The sequence below is a fragment of the Mastigoproctus giganteus genome, chromosome 12 (assembly GCF_048544385.1).
Source record: "Mastigoproctus giganteus isolate SK-2022 chromosome 12, ASM4854438v1, whole genome shotgun sequence".
NCBI classification, from domain to species: domain Eukaryota; kingdom Metazoa; phylum Arthropoda; class Arachnida; order Uropygi; family Thelyphonidae; genus Mastigoproctus; species Mastigoproctus giganteus.
The window spans coordinates 673779-696280 of NC_143586.1; the positions used below are offsets into that span (position 1 = coordinate 673779).

Genomic DNA, 22502 nt, shown 5'->3' on the forward strand with positions numbered 1-22502 from the left:
TGCTGAGTATCCATGAGAATTTCAATTCGATCCAAATGATCCTGAATTCCAGCATTGATCACTGCCTCCATGATTTTCCCTACTACTGAAGTCAGACTGACAGGTCAATAATTTCCAACTTCACTCTTAGCGCCACCCTTATGTATGCGAGATACATTTGCACTTTTCCAGTCCAAGGGAATCTCCCCAGAGTCTAGTGATGCTCGCATAATTAGCCTCAATGGTTCAATGCACTCGCTTGCCGCCTCCCTTAAGATTATAGAGTATATTCCATCAACTCCAGGAGCCTTACTGGTCTTTAGGCTCGAAAGTTTTTTCATTAAATAATCTTGCGAAATTTCAATATCATTAATTACATATTTTTCAACTTCGCTCCCACAATTTCCCACAAAAGGTTTTTCAGTTGTAAATATCAATGCAAAATAACTGTTGAGTTCAACTGCAACGGCACCTGGTGTATTTAATACTATCCCCTTTCTGTTACGTAAAGGTCCGATCTGGTTTGTCCTGCTCTTCTTGGCATTTATATATGTGAAGAATTCTTTATCCCCCCCCCTCTCTGCTCTGTTTGCTAGTGATTTCCTCATAAACTACCCAGTTAATAGAGGCCATGTAGTACCTTAAGGCATCGTAATTTCCTTTTCTGAAATTAAAACCCATTCCTTTGCCTTTTACTTCTGCTACCTCTCTCGTCATCATCTACCGTAGAACTCCGTGATCACTTCCTGCTACTGGTTCCTCTACTGTCAGACTTGTTATGTCATCTGATTCATTTGTGATGATGAGGTCTAGGATATTCTTTTCTCTAGTACTTTCCCTGATATGTTGATACAAATAACTGTCATCTAGTTGATTTAAAAATTTTGTTCCCCATGTCGAGTTTCCTTCCCATTTACTCCAATCAATTAGAGGCAAATGGAAATCACCCATAATAAGGCATTGACGCTTACTTGCCCATTCCATTTGCATGAAGAGGCTTTTGTCATAATCTTCACAATCACCTGGTCTGTAGATTACTCCTACTCGCATTATACCTTTCTTTTCAACTATTTCACACCATAGACTCTATACTAGCATGTAAAATGTCTGAATCCAGGAAAGCTATCATCGCACTCAGGCTGCTTCTGATAAGAAGCATTACTCCACCACCCCTTCTATCTACCCTATCCTTCCTAAATACATTATACAAGCCGTACTGAAACTCATCATCCCCAATTTCCGGGTGGCACCACGTCTCTGTAAGCCCTATTATGTCCGCATTACTTGTTTTAACCAGCAGTTCGAATTCGCTCAATTTATTGAAGACACTTCTAACGTTACTGTATAAACAATTAAGATTTACTGTTCTTGTATATTTAACAACCCTAACACAACCCTTGAAGTTTTTTAGGCTCTCTTCCCTGATATTAGCTACCCGCTCACGTGAAACGTTTCTGCCCCCAGAACATCTAGATAATATGTCCAGTTGGGGTAACAGATAAGAACTCTTAAGGTATGTGCAAGAGTTACTTTCACCAATATTATCAGATAAACGCGTGTCAGTATTACCCACATCCCCCCTAACTAGCAGTTTCCCTGAACCTTTAAGGTATCCTCAATAATACTGGCAAAAACTTTTGCACCACCTTTGTTTAAGTGTATCCCGTCTCAACAAAACAAATTCCTTCTACCTGCGAGTGTGGGCCATGCTGATAGAAATTTCCCCCCTAAAGCCTTGCAGATTCCTTCAAGTCTTGAGTTAATCCACAAGGCTCTTAACATATAATCCCTCCTATCGTGTCTGGGCAGAATTGCAGACACAATAGATATTATGGCCTAGCTCCCGACATTTCCTCAGCATGGTCCTGTATTTTTCCAACAAATCGTCAGATCGTGTATGTTTAATATCATTAGTCCCCACATGAATAATAATATTTTCTTTACCCCCTTTAAAATTTGACAATCTGTTGGTGACATCATCAATAGTTGCTCCCGGCAGACATACCCTGGTTCTGCTCCACCTATCCTTATTACAAAAAATATTCCCCATTTTCCTGACAATGGAGTCTCCTAATAAAACAATGTCCTTTTTAACCAGAGTAGTTTGCGCTTGGTTTTTCTGTTTTGAGGCTCGAATCGGGTGTGCATCACTTGGTAGATTGCTGGAGTTTTGAGTCCCTGACGAGCTCCCAGATGCATTATTCTTGAGGGCACAAACACCTGTTTATTCAGGGACTCAAATTGTTCCATCAGTGCACCAAATTGTAATTTAAGATCGGTGCACTCCTTACATCGATCACAAAGAAAAGCATCCCCAGGTGAGGTAGGATTAGTCACCAGGACGACCCTGGAAAACATTCCACAGGTTCCACAACGGATTAAATCATGACTCACCCATAAATCGCCATTGGCTATTTCCGTGTGAGTCATGATACCCTGTGACGTGTTTACGGCAGATCTTGTAACTACCATTATAAAATTAAATAATTATCAATGAAAGTTAACTTTAAAAAATTATATCTATAATATTATTGAAATCAAACTATTACAGGAAAACCTATAACAAAATAATCCAACAATATCTAAATAAATCAAATATTTAAAAGCACTATCCAAAAGTAAACCACTTAACTGAGGAGCCCTGACTAAGCGCGCCCGCTCACCTCGAATGCAAACACTGAACTGCCAATATGAGAGATGCCTCATTTTATACTTCACAACTGGGATGTCATCATTGCAACACCAAGATACCTGCCCACACACTGATGAGGAGCCAAAAAGCTCCGAAACGGTGCCATCTGGGTGATGGTATTCGCTGAGAATAAGTAACAATAGTCTTCTCCTATGGTGAAGCTTTACTTATTCGAGGTAGTACAATATCATTGCAACTTGTTGTGAAGGTATTCACAACATGAGATATACTTAATGATGCCAATTTATAACTACTTATGTAGTTGGCTATGTACAGAAATGATGCAAATGGACTAACTTGTACATTAGTTAAAATATTTACCTAACCTGAGGCATGTTGTTTTTGTTGTTTTGGTTTTTAGGAGCATTGGCAACTAAGGCCATATTGCTCCAGGGATATGCGGTGGTCATTCCATGACCTTTCCGCATCCTCCGTATTTGGTGGTCATGGGCTCGAACCTCGGTCTAATTAAGAAGCGTGTGCTACACACTGCTGCTCCTGCCCACCTGGCTACGGACCTGAGGCTTTAGCCCTAAACTATACCGTAATCTAAATTACTCCACACTATCAGGCATCTCTCATATTGGGGATTTATACTTCACAACTGGGTTGTCATCATTGCAACACCATGGTACCTGCTCACCCACTGATGAGGAGCCAATAAGCTCCGAAACAGTGCCGTCTGGGTAATGGTATCTGCTGAGAATAAGTAACAATAGTCTTCTCCTATGGTGAAGCATTACTTATTCAAGTTAGTGCAATATCATGGCAACTCGTTAAGGTATTCACAATATGAGATATACTTAATGATGCCAATTTATAAATACTTGTGTAGTTGACTATGTACAGAAATGATGCAAATGCACTAACTTGTATATTCATTATGTAATTTAAAATCAACCCCAGGGGCTCAACATCTGGTTAGTATGGGCTTGACACACCCAGGGCCTGAGCTGGACATCATTCTTCTTTTTCTTGGTGATTCCATTCTACATCTCTCTCTCTCTCTCTGGGTAATTCAGGAAAAAAAAAATTTTTTTTTTTTTTTTTGGCTGGTGCAGAATAAGCCTCAGGCTTCCGTGCACCATATGACTAATGATGAAAATAATGATAATAATTAGATAGTGGAATTAACTAAGGTTTTGCTCTTGTATTTCTTTGGGGAGGGGGTATATGTGTCATACCATCTTGTTTCTCAGAGAAGGGGTATCCCATTCTAAGCTGTATTAATTTTAAAAAATTAATTCTGCACTCTAGCTTGAATAATTTTGCCTGTGCTCATATATACAGGCATACCTCGGTTAACGTTACCTCTGATAACGAAGCTTCGATATAACGAAGTCGGCAATTTCAAGCCCCATTTAACATAAAAAAAAAATATTCCAGTTTAATCACCTGAAATCTAAACAAACTGAAGAAATTACGGAAACCTTTGGGGCTTCTCGTGGTTGGTTCGAGAAATTTAAAAAAACGGGCCAGGATTCATAGTGTAAAATTAACAGGAGAAGCTGCAAATAAGTTTCCAGGAAAACTAAAGGAAATAATTGAACGTGAAAATTTTCCATATTTGGTGTTCAATGTTGACGAAAGCGGTTTGTTCTGGAAACGGCTACCAACAAAAAGCTTCATTTCTATTGAAGAAAAATCAGCTGCTGGGTTCAAAGCAGCCAAAGACCGTTTAACGTTACTCTTTGGATCAAATGCCTCTGGCGATTATAAATTAAAATTGTTATTAGTTTACCATTCAGAAAATACGAGGGCGTTAAAAGGTAACATAAAAATGAATTTACCTGTAATATGGAAAGCAAATAGAAAAGCGTGGGTTACCAAGGAGTTATTTACTGATTGGTTTGTTAACCACTTTTGTCCTGAAGTAAAACGGTATTGTCAAAAAAAAAAAAACTTTGAAGAAAAAGCTCTTTTGTTGTTAGACAATGCTCCGGGACATCCTACTGATCTTAACACGTTGGACACATGCATCCCTGTCAAAGTTGTGTTTCTTCCAGCAAACACAACTTCCCTGATTCAACCATTGGATCAGGGAGTAATAGCATCATTTAAAGCTTATTATCTGCGTCGAACATTAAGCAGTTTAACTGAACTAGAGCATAAAGAGGAAATGACAGTTAAAACTTTTTTTGGAAAAACTACACCATTAAAAACGCAATTGAAAACATTGATAGTTCTTGGAAAGAAGTCACTAAGAAATGCTTAAATGGAGTTTGGCGCAAAATATGGCAAAATAAGTTTGGCCCAGAAGTTGTACTAGAAGAAGAAAATAACATCCAAGAAATTAGAAATGAAGTTATCAAGATGGCTCAATCAATAGGTTTCGAAAATGTCGATGAAGAGGATGTTAGAAATTTATTGAATGCAGATGTTTTTTTAATGGAAGATTTAGAAAACCTTGTTAGCAACGAAGACAAAGTTAATGAAGACGAAGTTAAAGAAGTTCCTGCCGAAAAAGTGTTAACAACCAAAGATTTAAAAAGGTGCTTAAATGACATTGAAAACGTTTTAAATTTTTTTAGTGAAAATGATCCTGATTTAGGAAGAAGTGTTATTGTTAAGCGATCAGTGTTAAATGCAATAACTCCGTACAGGCAATTGCTAAATGAAAGAGAAAAAGAGCATAAACATCAACTTTAGACTCGTATTTTAAAATGTGATTTCACTTTGTATGTAAGTTGACTGTTTATTTAATAAAACTTTTCTTTGTTCGGAAAAAAAGCTTTTCATTTTCTTTACGTAGGAACGTATCCCTATTCTGGCCATAGTATTTTTACCTCTGAAAACGAAGTTTCGCTTAACGAAGTAATTTCGTAGAACGCATCCTATTCGTTATTCGAGGTATGCCTGTACTATTAATTTGATTTCTAAATCAGAGGATATTTAAATCAGCAGCTGACCACAAGTACATACCACACAAAATTTCAGTGAAAATGTGAGGTTTAACATATTTTTTACTTGAGGAACAGAGGCGTATTAATAAAGGCATATGATGAAAGAAAGAAAGAAAGAAAGAAAGTTTATACATCTGTCAAAAAAAAAAATTACGATTTCACTCATCCATTCGCTCTAAAACTTTGTCCAGTTTCTTGAATTTATTTAGGCTATCAACTTCCACAATGATAGATGGAAGTTTTTTTTACAACTATCAACTACCTGCTGGCAAAAGGAAAATTTCAACACATCTCTTCTACAACTGTCTTTCTTCAATTTGAACTGAAGAAAGACAGTTCTAGAATTGGTCAGGCAAGACTTTCCCTTAACAAAACTATGCTGTGTCCGAGCTATGACTGAAGTCTTGTCTGGATGATCCTGCAGTGCTTCTTTAACCAGGGCCTCCATTAATTTTCCTGGAACAGAAGTTAAACTCACAGGTCTATAATTGCTTGTGTCAGCCTTTGATCCTCCTTTGTGAATTGGGGCCACATTTGCACATCTCCTGTCTATGGGTACCTCCCCTGAGTCCAAAGAAGCTCTCATAATTATGGCTAAGTGTTTGCTTACTTCCTTTGCTGCCTCCTTTAATATAACTGGATAGATCCCATCCACCTCAGGCCTTTTTTCTTTATCCTCAACAATTTCTCCTCCACTTTCCTTTCAGTTATTACAAAATCATCTAGCTAACTGCCAGAGTTTACTTCACCTCTGGCATTTCCCTTACTGAATAACTCCTCATGAGTGAATGTAGATGCAAAATACTCGTTTAGTTTGTTAGCCATGTGAGCAGGATCCTCAACTGTTGAACCATCAATATCCAGTGGATCAATCTGATTCATCCCTTTCCTTCTAGAGTTTACATAGGTAAAGAACTCTTTTCTGTTTTTCTTTGCATCCTTTGCCAAGGATTTCTCATAATCTGCCTTTGCCTGCCTAATCTCCTTTGTGACTTGGTTACAGACCAGCTTATATCAATCATAGGCTTCCAATGTCACCCATTAATTTATACGTATCCCCTGCATTTTTCTTCTCTGCCATATGTCTCATTAGTTCATCTGACATCCATTTAGGCCTAAACCTTGAACAATATATCTTAGTTGATATGTAAAGCCTAGTACTGCCAAGATAAGTTCTTTGAATTCTTCCCATTTTGAATTTGCTGTTGGTAACATCATCAGTTGGTCCCAATGTATAGAATTTAAATACTGCCTCAGACCATCATAGTCGCCTCTACAAAAGCAAAAACCCTTTCCTTTATTCCTGATGGTAGTTACCTCTTTGAGTAAATCCCACTTCAGCACACTGTGATCACTGCCACCTAGTGGTTCCTTTATCTGCAGATTCTTAATGCATGAAGAATCACTACTGATAATCATATCAAGAGTATTACTCCCTCTAGTTGTCTCCCGAACATGCTGATGTAGAAAACAATCATCCAATAAATCCACAAAAACTTTGCTAGTGTGTGAGTGACCAACCCACAAATTCCAGTTAATATCTGGGAAATTAAAATCCCCCCATTATAAGACACTCTGATTTACTGGCACACTAATTCCCTGTACAGTTTCTTATTATACTCATCACAGAGTCATTAGGCCTATAGCACACTCCTACTCTCAATTTTGATCTCCCAATGCTTAGGTCACACCAAACTGACTCAACACTGCACTGTCCAGCGATGTCGACTGGCTGCACTTCCTTGGATTTTATGTGTTTCTTAACTAACAGCATAACCCCTCTCCCTTCCACATTGTCCTCCCCAAATTCCAGTTCTGCATTCCTTATATAAACGTGATACAACATCTCTGATATCCCATCAATATCTGCCTTTGATGTTTTGAGCAATACCTCAAAACCTTTCTCTGTACTGATTCTAGCAACCCTTCATCCTTCTAAATTGAGGCCCCCAGACCTGTACAGTCCTTAATTCATGGCCTGACCACTGCCTTATACAAAGGGATAATCACCTGCCTTTCCCTACTAGCAAAATTCCTGCATATCATTGAACACCAAAACAGCATGAATTACTCTTGTACTACAACTGTCTGCACTGCTCAGAAAACTTCATATCTGACAGCAGAATTAGTCTTTTTCATTTTCTATCATCCTGAGTGTAGTGCCACACAGTTGGTACTAAACTCGGGGGTTACTGCTACCCATAAGCAGTACTTTTCATTTGTCAATGTTAAACTGCATGGCCGCTTCTCAGCACATCTGCCCAACTTTTCTAGATCCTGGCCATTAACAACCCGGTCAACAGTTGTATCATCTACAAAATTGGACCTTAATATCATTATGAACATCATGAATGAACATACATACACAATACCAAACTCCGGGAAACTCCACTAATAACATTAGTCCACAAGGGGCATTGTCCACTGATTAGCACTCTGTCTTCTCCTACTCAATCATCCTTTTATCCATTTACACATCTCCAGTCAGTGGGGACCTCCCCTGAGTCCAAGGATGCTCTCATAATTATGGCTAAGGGTTTGCTTACTTCCTTTGCCGCCTCTTTTAATATAACTGGATAGATTCCATTTACCCCACGAGCCTTTCTTACGTTTAATTTCAACAATTTCTCCTCCACTTTGCTCTAAGTTATCACAAAAACATTTAGCTCATTGTTAGAGTTTAATTAGCCTCTGTCCTCCACTTCCTAACAGAAGTCCTCATGGTGAACATAGATGCACACAATACTCGTTCAGTTTGTCAGCTATCGGAGTAGAATCATCAACAGTCAAACCATCGATATCAAGTGGACCAATGTGAGTCATCCCCTCATTCTAGAAGTTATATAAGTAAAGAACTCTTTGCTGTTTTTCTTTGCATCCTTTGCAAAGATTTCTCGTAATCTGCTTTCTCCTTGTGACTTGGATTACAGAATAGCTCATATCTACCACAGGCTTCTATGTCGCCTGATAATTTATATACATCCCATGCATTTTCTTCTCTGCCACGAGTCTTTTTAATTTGTCTGACAACTATTTAGGCCTAAATCTTGAACAGTATTTCTTAATTGGTATGAAGAGCAAAGTAGGTTCCTAGATTAATCCATTAATGCTTCCAATTTAGAATTTTCTGTTAATAACATCATCAGTTGGTTCCACTGTATAGAATTTAAAATATCTTTGAGACCACTGTAGTCATCTTTACGAAAGCAAAAACCCTTCCTTTTACCCCTGATGGCAGTTAAATTTAAGTAAATCCAACATCAGTACACTGTGATCACTGCTACTTAGTGGTTCCTTTATCTGTAAATTCTTAATGCATGAATAATCTACTGACCATCAGATCAAGAGCATTGCTCCATCTTGTTGCCTCTCGAACATGCTGCTGTAGAAAACAATCATCCAATAAAGCCACAAAATTCTTGCTAGTGTACGAGTGACCAACCCACAAATTCTAGTCAATATCTGGGAAGTTAAAATCTCCCATAATAAGACATTTTGATTTACTTGTCCACTATTTCTCTGTACAATTGTTCACTGTACTCATCAGGCCTATAACAAAGTCCTACTCCCATTTTTGCTTTCCCAGTGCTTATGTCACACCAAGTTGACTCAACATAGCACTGTCCATCTATGTCACAACTGGATGCACTACCTTAGATTTTGTGTTCCTTAACTAACAGCATAATCCCTCCTCCCTTCCTATCTTTTCTGTAAATATTGTAATCCCCAAATTCCACTTCTGCACTGCTTATATCTCTGTGACACCAAGTCTGATCTCTCAACAGTATCTGACTTTGATATCTTGATTTCAAATGCATCAAATTTATTTACTATACTCCTAGCACTGGTGTACATGCAAGTATACAATGCACCTGTTCTTACTCTTAGTTACCCTAACACAGTCCATGTACTTACTTGTTCCATGATGACTCCCACCAGTCCTTGAAATCCTCAGAACCTTGCTTTCCAGGCTGTTGCTCATTCTAATAGAAGCAGTGCAAGAATCATTGTCACCTCTGCCTGCAGCTACTTTTAACCTTTTAGTCTGTGAATCCCCCCCCCCAAGCTAGCAGTTTACGAACCAACCTAACACTGCCTCAATAGCATTAGCATCAGTGGTTGGATCAGTTTTCGTTTAAGCAGCCATAGTGTGAAAACTGCACTACACTTAATATTGTTAAGATGGGATTTAGAGAGATGTTTTTCCTCAAAAACGATATTAAGATCTTTCTGAGTAGAAACTTTCTTTACAGACTGTGTAAATTAGGTGATAAAATAAAAGTGGGAATTTTTTTTTTTTTGAAAGTGTCAAAAGAGCAGATTTGTTTGGACTTTATATGGATTCTTTATATAGACAGCAGATTTGCTGTCTATATAAAGAATGCAATATTACATTCAGAGTTATTGCAGCCCAAGGTTAATAAAGTAAAAGTAACTGAAAAGCAAAAGGGTTTATTAAATTTCAGAAGTAAGCAGAAGATCACAGAGCATAATGGCATATCAAAATATTTAAAAGAAACATGAAACCACATATACACCACTATCACCAAAAGTAAAACAAAATTAAGTTTTCCATTGAACTAATGAACATAAAACAGAAATTCTAATGCTAATTTAATAGGTTCAAGAAATTAGTAAAACTATATTTTACCAAATTAGTTCCTAAAACACTTGCAACTCTTGGAGTAAGCAACTAACAAGTGAATAAAAGCCTTGTCAATCAATTCAGCTATGGAGAGAATGTGTACAGCTCAGGGATAGAATTTTTCTCAGTGCGGTCTGTGACTGTTGTTAGCAAGAAGACTGTTTTTACAGTGATGAGATACACTTAAATAGAAAGAGTGCAAGAATATTTGCTGATGCTATCGAGGCAGTACCAGGTGGATCACAAAACTGCTAGTTTGGGGGAATACACAGAATAATAGATTAACAATACAGGCAGGCAGAGATGAAAATGATTCCTGCATTGCTTCTGTTATGTTTGTTATTTGGTTTTTAGGAGCATTAGCAACTAAGGCCATATTGCTCCGGGGATATGCGGTGGTCATTGCCTGACCTTTCAGCATCCTCTGTATTTGGTGGTCATGGGCTCGAACCCCGGTCTAATCAAAAAAGCATGTGCTACGCACTGCTGCTCCTGCCCACTTGGCTATGGAGGCGCACTGCTTCTGCTGGAACATGCAGCACCCTAGAAAGCAAGGTGATGGGGATTTCAAATCCTGCTGTGAATCATCATCATTGAACAAGTAAATTCATGGGTTGTGTTGGAGTAACACAGAGTTAGAGTAATCAGGTGAATGTATACTTATACACCAATGCTAGGAGCATAGTAACTAAATTTGATGAATTTGAAGGACTGGTCAAGTCATCAAATGCAGACATTGAGGAGATATCAGAGACATGGTGTGACTCATATATAAGAGATGCAGAATTTTCATTTGGGGAGAAGAATGTGTACATCAGTAACAGACAGGATGAGGGAGGGTTACGCTCTTAGTTAAGAAGCACTTAAAATCTAACGCAGTGCATCCAGTCAACATGAGCGGCCAGTGCAATGCTGAGTCAGTTTAGTGTGGTATAATCACTAGGAAAGCAAAAACAAGAGTAGGATTGTATTATAGACCTAATGAGTCTGATTAGTACAACTATACAGAGAAACAGAGTGGGCCAGTAAATCAGAATGTCTTATAATGGGGGAATTTAACTTTCCAGATATTGACTGGAACTTGTGGGTTGCTCACAAGCAATTTGAATTAGGGTTGAACTTGAAAGTGTCTGCAATTCTGCCCAGACACGATAGGAGGGAGTATATGATGAGAGCCTTGTCGATCAATTCGGCCCTGGAGGGATTGTGCAAGGCTCAAGGGGTAGAATTTTTTTCAGCCTGGACTGTACTTGTTAACAGGAGAGATTGCTTCTACAGGGATGGGATACACTTAAATAGAAAGGGTGCAAGAATTTTTGCTGATGCTGTCCAGGCAGTGTTAGGTGGGTCGGAAAACTGCTAGTTGGGGGGGATACAAGGACTAATAGATTAACAGTAGCCACTGACAGAGGTGGAAGTGATTCTTGCATTGCTTCTATTCAAATGAGCAGAAGTCTGAAAAACAAGAAGCAGGATATTTCAGAGACTGCTGGTATTCATTGCGTTACAAGTAAACACATGGGTTGTGTTAGGGTAGCTAAGAATAGAAACAGGTGCATGTATACCTGCGTGTACACCAAATGCTAGGAGTTTGGTAAATAAATTTGATGAATTTGAGGTATTGCTCAAAACATCAAAGGCAGATATTGTTGGGATATCAGAGACGTGGTGTCACACAGATATAAGTAATGTGGAACTGGAATTTGGGGAATACAATGTATATAGAAAGGATAGACAGGACAGGAGGGGAGGAGGGGTTATGCTATTAATTAAGAAACACATAAAGTCAAAGGAAGTGAAGCCAGTTGACATCGATGGACAGGGCAGTGTCGAGTCAGTTTGGTGTGACATAAGCATAGGGAAATCAAAATTGAGAGTAGGAGTGTGCTATAGGCCTAATGACTCTGATGAGTATAATAATATATTGTACAGGGAAATAGAGTGGGCCAGTAAATCAGAGAGTCTCATAATGGGGGATTTTAATTTCCCAGATATTGACTGGAATTTGTGGGTTGGTCACTCGCACACTAGCAAGGCTTTTATGGATTTATTGGATGATTGTTTTCTACATCAGCATGTTCGTGAGGCAACAAGAGGGAGCAATACTCTTGATCTGATTATCAGTAGTGATTCTTCATGCATTAAGAACCTGCAGATAAATGAACCACTAGGTGGCAGTGATCACAGTGTGTTGAAGTGGGATTTACTCAAGGAGGTAACTACCATCAGAGGTAAAGGGAAGGGTTTTTGTTTTCGTAAAGGCGACTATGATGGTCTGAGACAGTATTTAAATTCTATACAGTGGGACCAACTGATGATGTTACCAACAGCAAACTCAAAATGGGAAGCATTCAAGGAACTAATCTTGGTGGCTACCAGGCTTTCCATACCAACTAAGAAATATTGTTCAAGGTTTAGGCCTAAATGGTTGTCAGATGGACTAATGAGACATGTGGCAGAGAAGAAAAATGCATGGGATACATACAAATTAATGGGTGACATGGAAGCCTATGATAGATATAAGTTGGTCAGTAACCAAGTCACAAAGGAGATTAGGCAGGCAAAGGCAGACTACGAAAAATCCTTGGCAAAGGATGCAAAGAAAAACAGAAAGGAGTTCTTTATATACTTGAACTCGAGAAGGAAAGGGATGAATCAGATTGGTCCACTGGATATTGATGGTTCAACAGTTGAGGATCCTGCTCAGGTGGCTAACAATCTAAACGAGTATTTTGCATCTACATTCACGCATGAGGAGTTATTCAGGAAGGAGAATGATGTAGGTAAAGTAAACATTGGCAGTGAGCTGGATGATTTTGTAATAACTGAGAGGAAAGTGGAGGAGAGATTGTTGAGGATAAACATAAAAAAGGCACCTGGGGTGGATGGGATCTATCCAGTTATATTAAAGGAGGCAGCAAAGGAAGTATGCAAACCCCTAGCCATAATTATGAGAGCTTCTTTGGACTCAGGGGAGGTACCCATAGACTGGAGATGTGCAAATGTAACCCCAATTCACAAAGGAGGATCAAAGGCTGACAGAAGTAATTATAGACCTGTTAGTTTAACTTCTGTTCCAGGTAAATTAATGGAGGCACTGGTTAAAGAAGCACTGCAGGATCATCTAGACAAGAATTCAGTTATAGCTCAGATGCAGCATGGTTTTGTTAAGGGCAGGTCTTGCCTGACCAATTTGATTGGATACTATGATGTAGTCACAAAAGAACTGGATGCAGGGAATAACTTTGATATTATATATTTGGATCTTAGAAAGGCTTTTGATACTGTTGCACATGGAAGACTGCTGCACAAATTGGAGCAGTGTAGCATTGGAGGCAAATTGCTGCTATGGATAAGGGGATGTTTGAGTGGCAGAAGACAGAGTGCTAATCAATGGACACTGCTCAACGTGGACTAATGTTATTAGTGGAGTTCCTCAAGGTTCAGTGTTGGGTCCATTGTTGTTTTCGGTGTTTATGAATGATATTGATGATGGGATATCAAGTTTAATGTCTAAGTTTGCAGATGATACAAAGGTTGGCAGGGTCGTTAAGGACACTACTGACGCTATGCTGCTGCAACAGGATCTGGAAAGGTTGAACAGATGGGCTGAGAGGTGGCAAATGAAGTTTAACATTGACAAATGTAAAGTACTACATATGGGTAACAGTAACCCCAGAGCAATGTATCAACTCTGCGGTACTACACTGACAGTGGTGGAGAATGAAAAGGACCTGGGGGTAATTGTGCAGGCAGATATGAAGTTCTCTGAGCAGTGCAGACGAGCTGCAAGAGTAGCTCATGGTGTCTTGTCAATGATATACAGGAATTTTTCTAGCAGGGATAAGGAGGTGATTATTCCCTTGTATAAGGCAATGGTTAGGCCACATCTTGAGTACTGTATACAGGTCTGGAGGCCTCATTTCAAGAAGGATGTAGAGCTGCTGGAACGGGTACAGAGAAGGGCAACAAGATTAGTAAATGGAACAAAGTTTTGCTCTTACGAAGAAAGGCTTAAGTTTTGCAAATTACAGAGTCTGGAGGCTAGGCACCGGCGAGGTGACCTGATAGAGGTGTATAAGGTTTTGAATGGTTTGAGCATGCTCAATGCCAATGGGATTCTTCATCTTTCTCAGAATAATCACCTCAGAGGGCATAAATTCAAATTGAGGAAGGACGGATGTCGGATAGATGTGCGGAAATTTGCCTTTGGCCAGCGGGTGGTTGGTTGGTGGAACCGACTTCCATCACTTGTTGTTGAAGTTGATAGCTTAAACAAATTTAAAGCTCAACTGGACAGGTATTTCGAACGAACGGAGGGGTGAAATGGGAGAGGGTTTTTTTTTTTTTTTTTGGCTGATGCTGAATAAGCTTGCTTTCTTGCATCATATGCCTCTACTAATGCTAATGCTAATGACATTGATACACCAACCGTGTTGTATTGAAATAATAATTTACCTTTAATACTGCAAAATAAATGTATAGATATTTACAATTAAAACTATTTACAATAAAATAGATAATACAAATAAAAGCGATATAAAACATTAAAATATGTTAAAATACATTAAAACACTTAAAATACTGGATACCGAAGCTTTCAGAGGCATCCACCTTCTTTCTCACAGTACATTTTTAGTTGCATCACATCCTTAAATAATAGCAGGTTCACAGCTCACGTGGCTCCACAGGCACATGGGTGGTATTCCCCCTCATGCGTACTAGAACCGGAAATGGCTCAGGAGCGTACCAGGCGGAATCAGTCATCCCGTCCGAGTGCTACAGCCTCAAGGAGGGGATGCATACGAACTCCCATCTCTGTTAATGGTATTTATTGTTCTCGGATGAACAAATTTGTAAGCTCTCAAGCCACTTGCGGTGCCAAAATCTATGAGCATGGTCGACGATGACAGCTTCGTCTGGGGAGATCTGATGATGCTTCTCCCAAAAATGTTCTGCCACAGCAGACTTCCAGTAATCCGTGGTCTTTATAGCATTCATATGTTCCCCAGACGGTCCTTGAACTGGCGCCTTGTTTCACCTAACCTAATTAATTCTAAATTAGCAAATTATTTGCAAAAGCGGCATCATTTAAGTCATATCTCATATTGTGAATACCTTCACGACGAGTTGCCATTACATTCCACTACTTCGAATAAGTAACACTTCACCTAAGGAGAAGACTATTGTTACTTATTCTCAGTGGATACCACCACCCAGATGGCACCATTTCAGGGCTATTTGGCCCTTCTTCAGTGAGTGGGTAGGTACCCAAGTGATGGCAAAACAGTTATGAAGTATAACTCCACAATATGAGAGATGCCTGATGGTGTATAAGATGAATTAAGACTATAATGCATTAGGGTTTATGCCTCAGGCTGCGAGAAAATTAGACTATGTACAAATTAGTGCAAATGTATCATGTTAGTACACAGCTAATTCTAAATTATCAAATTATTTGCAAAAGCGGCATTGTTTAAGTCATATCTCATATTGTGAATACCTTCATGACGAGTTGCCATGACATTGCACTACAGCCCTGAAACGGTGCCGTCTGGGTGGTGGTATCCACTCAGAATAAGTGACAATAGTCTTCTCCTTAGGTGAAGTGTTACTTATTCGAAAGTCTGACCAAACCTTGTTTGATTGGATATTGACGATGCAGTTACAAAGGAACTGAATGCAAAAATTAATTCTGATATTATATACTTAGATTTCAGAAAAGCTTTTTTAAGTGTTGCACAAAAAGCATTGCTGTACAAATTGGAGTAGTGTAGCATTAAGAACCTTATCTATACTGCTATAGATAAGAATTAATGAGTGGAAAGGCAGAGTGTGATTATCTATGGACACTGGTCTTTGTGGACTAATGATTTTAGTTGAATGCCCCAGGGTACAGCAGCGGGCCCATTGCTGTTTTCTATATTTATTAATGATAATTATGACAGCAAATCAGGCTTAATACCCACATTTGCAGATGATACAAATGTGGCAGGGTGGTTAATGACAGTAATGATGATATGCTACTGTAACAGGATCTAGAAAAATTAAGCATATGGGCTCAGAAATAGCAATTGAAGTTTAACATTGACAAATGCAAATTATTGCAAAATAACGCACCAATTGGGTGGTACTACACTCAGGGTAGTGGAAAATGAAAAAGACCCAGGGATAATGTTCTCTGAGCAGTGCCAACTGGTTGCCAGGATAGATCATATGGTTTTGTCAATAATATACAGGAATTTTGCAAGCAGGGGTAAGGAGGTGATTATCCCATTGTATAAGGTAAACAGTGGGAGAAATGGGAGAAATCCCAGGTGCCGTCTGACACAAACATACCTGTATAAGGTAAGCCACTCCCCACTCTTTAAATCTCTGGCCTCCACAGAGTTCTGTGTCACTTACAAAGAATACAATGCAGAGATGGGAGAACCTCTGGTGCCATCAGACAACTAACACTTCACACTTTTATAAGGTAATGGTCAGGACACTTCTTGAGTATTGTATACAGGTCTGGAAGCCTCATTTTAGGAAGGATGGAGAGCTGTGGGAACAGGTACAGAGAGAGCAACAATGAGAGAGCAAAAAAGGGGCACTCTTACCAAGAAAGGCTTCAGTTCTGCAAATTGCGGCATCTGAAGTAGGTGAGGCACTGGTGAGGTGATCTGATTGAAGTGTTTAAGGTTTAGAATGGATCAAGCAAGCTTAATGGGCCATAAATTGAAACTGAAGGATGGCTGCAGAACAGAAGTTGCAGTGTGGAAGATTGTCTTGAGACAGTGAGTGGTTGATTGAAGGAACAAACTTCCGTCTGTTGTTGTTGTGGAAATGGATAGCTAGACAAACTGTTAGAGGGAATGGATAGGTAAAATGGAATTTTTTTTTTTTTTTTTTTTTTTTGGCTAATGCTGTACAAGCTTGCTTTCTTGCATCATTTTCCACTCGCAATACTAATACAGTGGAAACTCTATATTCATCAGCCCCTATATTCGTCACATTTTTTTGGCAAAAAAATGCTCCAATATTCATCCAAAAATCCAATATTCGTCATGAAAAGTCACCCACCACATGGTCATTCTAGCCTCGTGCAATCGCCCATGCAGTCAGCCAGCCCAGTGCAATAGGCCAGCAGTCTGCCTTGTGCAATTATCCCATTGTATATTGTTCAGTGCACATCACCTGTTATGTTCTCTTTGAATTTTTTTTTTAATTTTGCAATTTTTTGCAGTTATCTTTGTAAAAAGAAGTGATCATGGCCCCAAAAAAGTGTAGCGAAGAAAAACAACCAAAAAAGGAAAGCTGTGAGAACCACAATTGAGTTGAAAAAAAAAAATCATTGCTAGGTTTGAAAGTGGAACACGTGTTTCCAACTTAGCGTTAGAATTTAACATGCCGAGAACTACGATAAGCAGCATAATTAAAAATAAAGAAGTAATTAAAGCGGCTGATGTAGCAAAAGATGTAAAAATTCTTGCTGCTAAAAGATCACAAATGTACGAAGACATGGAAAATCTTTTCATAGTACGGATTACTGAAAAGCAAATGGCTGGTGACAGTATTTCAGAATCTATCATCGGTGAAAAAGCAAGGCAATTATATGATGACCTGCAGCAAAAGAACCCAGGAACCAGTGGTGATTTCATGGCAAGTAGGGGCTAGTTCGGAAAAGTTAAAAGGCGAACAGGCATTCATAGTGTAGTTAAGCATAGAGAGGCTTCAAGCTCGAATGCAGAAGATGCTAAAAAGTTTGTTGAAGATTTCAAAAACTATGTAGACACAGGGAATTTTTCCTCAACAAGTTTTTAATTCTGATGAGACAGACCTATTCTGGAAAAAAATGCCTAAAAGAACCTACATCACAAAAGAGGAAAAAGCATTGCCTGGACACAAACCAATGAAAGACAGATTAACACTCTTGCTGTGTGGTAATGCTAGTGGGGACTGCAAAATTAAACAATTGCTCGTTTATCATTCAGACTAATTGTTTGTTTGTTATCTGGTTTTTAGGAGTATTAGCATCTAAGGCCATATTGCTCCGAGAATAAGCGGTGGTCATTCCCTCACCGTTCCGCATCCTCCGTATTTGGTGGTGCCGGCCTCGAACCCCGGTCTAATCAAGAAACGTGTGCTACGCACTGCTGCTCCTTCCCGCCTGGCTACGGAGGTGCCCCTTATCATTCAGAAAATCCAAGAGTTTTTAAGAAGAACAATATCATAAAAAGTAAACTAAATGTGATGTGGAGGGCTAACAGTAAGGCTTGGGTAACAAGACGGTTTTTCTTGGAGTGGATTCACAAAGTGTTTGCCCCAAGTGTAAAAGCTTATCTAGAAAGTTATAATTTACCTGTAAAGGCCCTCTTGGTTTTGGACAATGCTCCTGTTCATCCCCCCCTGGCTTGGAAGACTATTTGACAGAGGAATACAGCTTTATTCGCATTACATACCTACCACCAAACAACTCCTCTAATCCAACCCATGGATCAGCAGATCAATGCCTGTTTTAAAAAAAACTTTATACAAAAGCCCTGTTTCAAAGGTGTTTTGAAGTGACGTCGGAGACAGAACTTACATTGAGAGAATTTTGGAAAAATCACTTCAATATCTTCAATTATTTGAGGATAATTGATAAGACATGGGGGGGGGGAGCATCTTCCAGGACAATAAACTCGGCCTGGAGGAAATTGTGACCAGAGTGTGTGTCAGAAAGAGACAAAGTTTTGAGTCAGAGCCTGTTATTGATGAAACTGTCTCTCTGGGCAGTACCATGGGATTGGAGGTTGATAGTAAGGATGTAGAGGAATTGGTGAAAGACCACAGAAGGGAACTCACCACAGAACTGTTGGACCTTCATAAAGAACAGAAAGCTGAAGCAGTGGAGGAAATTTCATCAGAGGAGGAAGGGTCAAGTAAAGGCAGCATCCCAACTGCTGACGTTAGGTGGGTCGGAAAACTGCTAGCTTTGGGGGGAGACAAAGACCAATAGATTGACAGTAGCCACTGTCAGAGGTGAAAGAGATTCTTGCACTGCTTCTATTAGAATGAGCAGAAGCCTGAAAAACAAGATGCATGGTATTTCAGAGACTGCAAGGAGCCATTGCAGTACAAGTAAACACATGGGTTGTGTTAGGGTAGCTAAGAATAGAAACAGGTGCAGGTATACTTGCGTGTACACCAATGCTAGGAGTTTAGTAAATAAATTTGATGAATTTGAGGTATTGCTCAAAACATCGAAGGCAGATATTGTTGGGATATCAGAGATGTGGTGTCACACTGATATAAGGGATGCAGAACTGCAATTTGGGGAGTACAACATCTACAGAAAGGATAGACAGGATAGGAAGGGGGGAGGGGTTATGCTATTAGTTAAGAAACACATAAAAACCAAGGAAGTGAAGCCAGTCGACATCGCTGGACAGTGCAGTGTTGAGTCAGTTTGGTGTGACATAAGCATTGGGAGATCAAAATTGAGAGTAGGAGTGTGCTATAGGGCTAATGACTCTGATGAGTATAATAAGGAACTGTACAGGGAAATAGAGTGGGCCAGTAAATCAGAGAGTCTTATAATGGGAGATTTTAATTTCCCAGATATTGACTGGAATTTGGGGGCTGGTTACTCACACACTAGCAGGGCTTTTGTGGATTTATTGGATGATTGTTTTCTACATCAGAATGTTCGGGAGGCAACTAGAGGGAGTAATACTCTTGATTTGATTATCAGCAGTGATTCTTCATGCATTAAGAATCTGCAGATAAATGAACCACTAGGTGGCAGTGATCACAGTGTGCTGAAGTGAGATTTACTCAAAGAGGTAACTACCATTAGGGGTAAAGGGAAGGGTTATTGCTTCCGTAAATGCGACTACGATGGACTGAGACAGTATTTAAATTCTATACAGTGGGACCAACTGATGATGTTACCAACAGCAAATTCAAAATGGGAAGCATTCAAAGAACTTATCTTGGAAGCTACTAGGCTTTACATAACAACTAAGAAATATTGTTCAAGGTTTAGGCCACAAAGGATGTCAGATGAACTAATGAGGCATATGGCAGAGAAGAAAAATGCATGGGATACTTACAAATTAACACATGACACAGAAGCCTATGATAGATACAAGTTGATATGCAACCAAGTTACAAAGGAGGTTAGGCAGGCGAAGGCAGATTACGAGAAATCCTTGGCACGGGATGCAAAGAAAAACAGCAAAGAGTTCTTTACTTACGTAAACTCTAGAAGGAAGGGGATGAATCAGATTGGTCCACTTGATATTGATGGGTCAACTGTTGATGATCCTGCTCAGGTAGCTAACAATCTAAATGAATATTTTGCATCGACATTCACACATGAGGAGTTATTCAGCAAGGGGAATGCCAGAGGTGTATTCAACCCTAGCAGTAAGCTACAGAATCTTGAAATAACTGGGAGTAAAGTGGAGGAGAAACTGTTAAAGATAAACACAAGAAAGGCACCCGGGGTGGATGGGATCTATCCAGTTATATTAAAGGAAGAAGCAAAGGAGGTAAGCAAACCCTTAGCCATAATTATGAGAGCTTCCTTGGACTCAGGGGAGGTACCCATAGACTGGAAATGTGCAAATGTGACCCCAATTCACAAAGGAGGATCAAAGGCTGACACAAGTAATTATAGACCTGTGAGCTTAACTTCTGTTCCAGGAAAATTAATGGAGGCACTGGTTAAAGAAGCACTGCAGGATCATTTAGACAAGACTTTGGTTATAGCTCAGACACAGCATGGTTTTGTTAAGGGGAAGTCTTGCCTGACCAACTTGATTGGATACTATGATGCAGTCACAAAAGAACTGGATGCAGGGATAACTTTGATATAATATACTTGGATCTTAGAAAGGCTTTTGATACTGTTGCACATGGAAGACTGCTACACAAATTGGAGCAGTGTGACACTGGAGGCAAATTGCTGCTATGGATAAAGGGGTGGTTGAGGGGGAGAAGACAGAGGGTGGTAATCAATGGACACTGCTCATCATGGACTAATGTTATTAGTGGAGTACCTCAGGGCTCAGTGTTGGGTCCATTATCGTTTTCTGTATTTATAAATGATATTGATGATGGTATATCAAGCTTAATGTCCAAGTTTGCAGACGATACAAAGGTTGGCAGGGTTGTCAAGGACACTACTGACACTATGCTGCTGCAACAGGATCTGGAAAGGTTGAGCAGATGGGCTGAGAGGTGGCAAATGAAGTTTAACATTGACATGTGTAAAGTACCAAACATGGGAAACAGCAACCCCAGAGCAACGTATCAACTCTGTGGTACTACACTGACAGTGGTAGAGAATGAAACGGACTTGGGGGGTGGTTGTTCAGGCAGATATGAAGTTCTCTGAGCAGTGCAGACGGGCTGCAAGAGTAGCTCATGGAGTATTGTCAATGATATACAGGAATTTTTCCAGCAGGGATAAGGAGGTGATTATTCCATTGTATAAGGCAATGGTCAGGCCACACCTAGAGTACTGTATACAGGTCTGGAGGCCTCATTTCAGGAAGGATGTAGAGCTGCTGGAACGAGTACAGAGAAGGGCAACAAGATTAGTGAATGGAACAAAGGGGTGCTCTTACGAAGAAAGGCTTAAGTTTTGCAAATTACAGTGTCTGGAGACTAGGCACAGCGAGGTGATCTGATAGAGGTGTATAAAGCCTTGAATGGTTTAAGCATGCTCAATGCTGATGGGATTTTTACTCTAGCTCAGAAAAATCACCTGAGAGAGCATAAATTCAAATTGAGGAAAGACAGATGTAGGATAGACGTGTGGAAATTTGCCTTTAGCCAGCGGGTGTTTGGTTGGTGGAACAGACTTCCATCCCTTGTGGTGGAGGCTGATAGCCTAAATAAGTTTAAGGCTCAGCTGGACAGGTATTTTGAACGAACAGAGGGGTGAAGTGGAAGTGGGTTTTTTTTTTTTTTTTTTGGCTGATGCTGCATAAGCTTGCTTTCTTGCATCAAATGCCTCTACTAATGCTAATGCTAATTAAGGAAATGCTGTCCAAAAAATTGGGCCAAAACGCAGAGTATGGTTGAGAAGTGGCACCCAAACATTAGACAAGTTCTTTGCTAAATCAAGTGCTAGTGAATCGTCGGGAAAGGGACAAAAAAAAAAAAAAAAAAAAAAAGACATCGATCACCAGAATTGGAGTTACAGTACCTGATGTTTTAATGGAAGGTGACTCCCCTTTTAAACAATACATGATTCCTTTCTTCCTCTTCAGCTTCTGCCATCATTGCTCTTCAGTAAAGGTAAAGC

At 39.5% G+C, this 22502-nt stretch overlaps 1 protein-coding gene across 4 annotated transcripts in view; it reads right to left on the minus strand.

Moving 5' to 3' along the window:
- The window catches only part of LOC150076627 (uncharacterized), a 404400-nt gene that overhangs the window by 238018 nt on the left and 143880 nt on the right, over positions 1-22502 (minus strand). The gene's annotated exons all lie outside the window — the stretch shown is intronic.